Source organism: Nicotiana sylvestris, chromosome 11, assembly GCF_000393655.2.
Source record: "Nicotiana sylvestris chromosome 11, ASM39365v2, whole genome shotgun sequence".
Taxonomy (NCBI): domain Eukaryota; kingdom Viridiplantae; phylum Streptophyta; class Magnoliopsida; order Solanales; family Solanaceae; genus Nicotiana; species Nicotiana sylvestris.
This window is the reverse complement of record NC_091067.1, coordinates 135,046,723-135,051,735: the sequence shown is the minus strand read 5'-3', so window position 1 is coordinate 135,051,735 and position 5,013 is coordinate 135,046,723. Positions and strand designations below refer to the sequence as shown.

The 5,013-nt window shown below is 36.4% G+C and overlaps 1 long non-coding RNA gene across 1 annotated transcript; it reads right to left on the bottom strand.

Annotated features, from left to right (window-relative positions):
- Positions 1 to 2,576: 2,576 nt before the first annotated feature.
- LOC104232228 (uncharacterized) lies at positions 2,577 to 4,591 on the bottom strand. The gene is made up of 2 exons (XR_712297.2): positions 4,204 to 4,591; positions 2,577 to 2,864 (listed from the first exon to the last, which is right to left on the bottom strand). It is a non-coding gene; the product is annotated as an uncharacterized lncRNA (long non-coding RNA).
- Between the last annotated feature and the right edge of the window lie 422 nt (positions 4,592 to 5,013).

Sequence of the window (5,013 nt, the reverse complement as noted above, 5' to 3'; positions counted from 1 at the left end):
GGCCTTAATTAGATCATTCCCCGGTTTGACTTTCTCAATGTCTGTAAGGGCGCCCAAATGCTTTTTTTACCCAATCCTGGACATCTTTATCTAAGTCATACCACCACATTTGAAGTTGCAGTAGAGCCTACTCTACGACCGTTAACGGCGGATTCTTGAAAGTGTTCATTTTGTACCTGTGTATGGTTAGGGTTAGGGTTGACTCCAGTGGACTCTTTTTGTAAAACAAGTTTTAAATTTTCTAAGGAAAAATCAAATGAGGGTGGCTACTTATGCAATATTAGCAAAAGGTGGCTATTTTTGCAACCATAGCCCCTTCACACTTTCAAATAAATTTTGAGGTCGAGGAAGGACACTTTATGAAAACAGTGACGTCTCATAGACAGACATGTCCGTTTTTTTGCAAAAATAGCCCTTCGACAATTGGAAGATGTTCTAAGGCTATTCCGGAAAAAACGGCTTAAGACGCAACCGAAGCTGGGTCGGCTTACTCTTTTGACCAAAGTACCAGGACACACTTTATTTGTTTTTGGTTATTTTTGCAAAATGGGTCCGAACTTTAGGTAGGTTGCCTACGTACTCACATCCGATGAGAATCAGACCTATGTAGTTCGGTCAATTTTGACATAACCGAGAAAACATTAACTCATTTTGAAATGACTCATTTTTTAAAAAAACTCATTTTTCTCAAAATTTCGGCAGAGTTTCGGGATATTTTCAAAATACCGGGGTATTCAGAATCGAGTGAATTTTTCTCTCTCACCTCACTCTTGATTTTTCTTTCCGTAGCTGATCAACATGCAAGGCGAAACAAATAAATGAACAAATAGCACGTAAGATGTATGAGGATGGTCTTTTATTTTGGGTACAACTATCCTAGACGGACTCAATCCCTGTGTTAAGTCCCCTAAGTCAAATGCACGTGATGCAAGCAAAAGTTCCTACTAGGGATCCGTCATGAGGCTATGCTATTATAGGTTTAAACCTGGGGGTGTGTTCTATACATGGCTTAACCGAGCGGACAACTCGAGCCGAGGTAGGGACAATGTACCGGGAGCACGAAAGTCTACCTGGCCTAGTTGTTGATCCATACTCGTTCTATTTGGTACGACCTCTAACAAAAAAGTGGGCCACGCGTATGTGTGCACCATATTTTTAGAAGACTCAGAAGGGAGGCGTAAGAAGACAATTTAATATAATTCAAATAATATCAAAGCAGTAAATATGCGGCAATTAGCACATTAGCTCCACAAACACAGTAATATCAACAAACAATAAAGTCAAGCATAGCTCGAATTCTAAACCCTGAACCAGGGATTCTGGGTTCGATCCCCAGCAGAGTCACCAAAGCTGTCATGCCTCTTTTCCCCAAGGGATAGGGAGTTTTTCCAATTAAAGTGACATTTGTCAAAATGAGATTACTTATTTATTCAGAGTCGCCACTTGGAATAATTTTATGGTGTCCCAAGTCACCGGTTTATTTTAAATCTCAAATCGAAGAAATTTGACTCTGTTTAAAGTCAGCGAAAATCAAAAGACCGGGTAAGAATTCTATTAACCCAGGAGAAGGTGTTAGACATTCCCGAATTTTGTGATTTTAGCGTGGTTGCTCCTGGCTTAATTAAATTGTTTGATTACATGCTTTAAGAACCTATGTATATTTACCATTTTTATCGCTTTTAATATGGTGTTTATGGATTTAATCTTTGGAACAAATTACATGTGTAAATCCGCTTTGTTTGGGGCGCTAAAATCATGTCACGCAAACGTGTACACAATTAGTCACACTTTATTAATTTCAAGATCGTTTACCAAAGTATCGCGAACGCGTACCTTAATTTATTTTGGAAATCATAACTATGTCTTGTAAACGTGTACATAATCACGATAATGGATTAATTAAAATTGTGCCTAAAGCACTCTAACAGTATTCATTATACTTCCTAACTTTGAGATTATTTTAGGAATCGCAATCATATCACGCGAACGTGTACACAATTATGAAAACAGATTAAATGCGTGCTTAAAAGCATTTCTACGTAAATTTGTAAATTAGCCAAACCATTTCAAGACTACTGTGAGGTATATTAACAAAAAAACCGGTGGGGACAGCGAGGATATGAATCTGCTCTTTTAAATTAATGAAACCAAACTTTTTGTTTGCGAAAGGCGATACTACTGTTGGTGCACCTTTTCATCTTTTATGGTCAATTGTTGGATGATTAGTATGCAAAGTTATTATGCTTAAAAGGCCTAGACATTATTGTTGAGATTGAAAATGGCCTTCTGCTACTTTAATCAATAAAGAGAGCGTTGGAGCAGGCCAGTGCATTTGGGCCAGCCTAAAGCCCACTTTATAGATCACGTGCACTCTTTTGTTTTAACTACAGCTATCTTGCTATTGGGTTCAGTATCTGGGAATAAATGGCCCACTAGTCCATAATCAATCACAGTTTTCACAAATCCAGCGACAATAGAAAAGCAATCAAACAATGATAGCAACATTAGAGTTCAAAGTCCAATTTCATACATTCTTAGAAATCAGTAAATACTGCTGCCTTTAAAAAAAATGAACATATAACAAAGGGTTGTGGAAAGTGCAAACTCAACCACAACAAAAATGATATTTGCAAAATTATAGACTGATGGTAGCAAAAGACAGAATATCAGTTAATACATCTCATTGGCTATCCCTATCACATACAAACTTAATAGTTAAAGAAAAATATGAAAATGCCTCTATTTGATTTACAGATTCCTCCTCAATGCTCATAGGAAGGCAAGATTATCAACTGATGCATTTCAATACTGCCTGAAGCCTCTCAATCGTCAAATTTAGCCAACTGGTGGTCGAACTTTGAAGACTGATGATTTCAAAGAGCCTCATAGATACTTTGCAGGCCATAATCAAGTAATAACTTAACAGAAACAATACTGAGGGAATCTTAAACTAGGTGACAACATTTCAGTTCTGAGTTATACTTAAAGCAGAGCCAATTAACAGTCAAGTAAACACAGGATCAGCAATTTGAGTTTTCTCAAAGGAAAAGATGATTCCAATCTAGATTTTAACTTAAACACACAACTTTTCAACAAGGATAAGTGGATCTAATAACTAAAACACAATGAACACACATGCTTAGGTATAGCCATGAAGTCAACAGTTCATTCATCAATTCCATATTCAACAAGTTGTTACAGGGAAATAGTCCTACATACCTAGTAGAGGAACCAATGGACTTGACAAAGCAAAAGTGAAAATTGAAGACCCAACTAGCAATGAACAGCAGCAGAAGACCAAAACAAAATAGCTTCAAACTCAAATCAAAAGTCCCAGCAGCATGGAGTGGAACAGTATAAAATGGAAGGGAAAATCAGCCTGGAAATCTTTTTTTTTTTCTTTCAATTTCTAGCTTTGAAGGAAAACAGAAAGGCAATCAAGAGAATGAGTCTATGTATTTCTGAGGGTTTTCTTGTGTACAATCCGTGCGAGAACGAGAGGAGGAATCCCTTTTTTAATAGAATGTGAGCATGTCCTCATGATAGGGAATGAGAGAGATTTAAAGGAATCTGCCAGCCCTTAAATTTTAGGGAAAAAGACATCTTTCTAAACAAAAAATGGACAGCTATCCAATTTTTGGATATTTCCTCTCACTCCCATCTCTTTTCTTAATAGATTGGGACAGTTGTCCTTGTTTCTAGAAGCTTCTTTTATTTCCAGAACCTTTTTAACTTTCTATTCTTACCCCAGCCTTTAAACATTTTCCCCATTTTAATGTATTTCCAACCAAACAAAACAGATTTCTTCGTTTTCCTATTTCTTTTAGACACCTGAATTTAAGTAATTACAAACAACTATCACAAAAACTCAGATAAATTAAAAATTACAGCACAACAAGTAATATTCAACTTTTAACCTATTTTACGTAATTAACTAATTCAACATGTAATTAACTGATTATGCACCTAATTAAAGCATGCGAGCAAAAATTAGTTTGACCAGATTTAGGTATCGATCCGGTCAAAACAAAAAACCAAGCGAAAATGATAAAAAAAAAAAAGATATTAATCCTAAATCATGCAATTAACTATTAATTGAATCATGCACACATAGAATCAAATGACATTAAATCCTAATATGCTAACAAGTAAGAAGAACAAATTAAAACTCATGAAGCAATAGAAAAGAAAACGGAAAATTACCTAAACAAAGCAAGGAAAATTTTCTGACAAAATGTTTGGCCAACCATGGTGTTTGAACATCTCCGAAATGATACGAAAATTGCACTAATCGACTGTTCTTGCCAAAAATAATCGATTAGCATAAGTTTCGAGTCAAAACGGGTCTTTGAAACTCGAAAAATCAGAAGGGGAGGAAGCTAGGGTTTCTGGCCCTTTTTAGATCTAAAATTCGAGGATTTTGGGTGGTTCTTTTGAAAAGTTGAAGGTATATTTGGATTGAGGATGAACAGAGGAGTATAGGGTGTTAATTTGGGGAAGTTTGGGGACTGTTCGCCGTCGTGGGGAAATTTCCGGCGGCAGAGACGACCATGGGTGAGAGAGATGAGAGGGAATGGTCTGTGAAGAGTTTTGAGGGTTAGGGGAGGGTATTCCGAAAATTAGAAGGGAGAAGGGAATTCAGTTCCCAGCCGTTAGATCATAATTGATCAACAGCTGGGATCATTTGGTAGTGAAAATGGGGTCGGTTGGGTGTGGAGGAACCGGATCGGGTAAGGATATGGAGATTGGGCTGGGGTTGGTTTGGGAGAATTAGGGAATTTTGGGCTTAGACAATTGTTTGGCCCAAATCCGGAACCAAAGACCATCTTTCTTTCCTTTTCTTTTTTTCCCCTCTTTCCTTGATTTTAAAATCCTATAAAATTAATTAAAACCCTAAACCAACTCCTAAATCAAATCTAATCTGTAGAATTAAATTAATTATCTATTTGTAATATTAGAATAATTAATTAACTTAAAACTCAAGAAAGAAAAATATTAATTTTAAAACTAAAA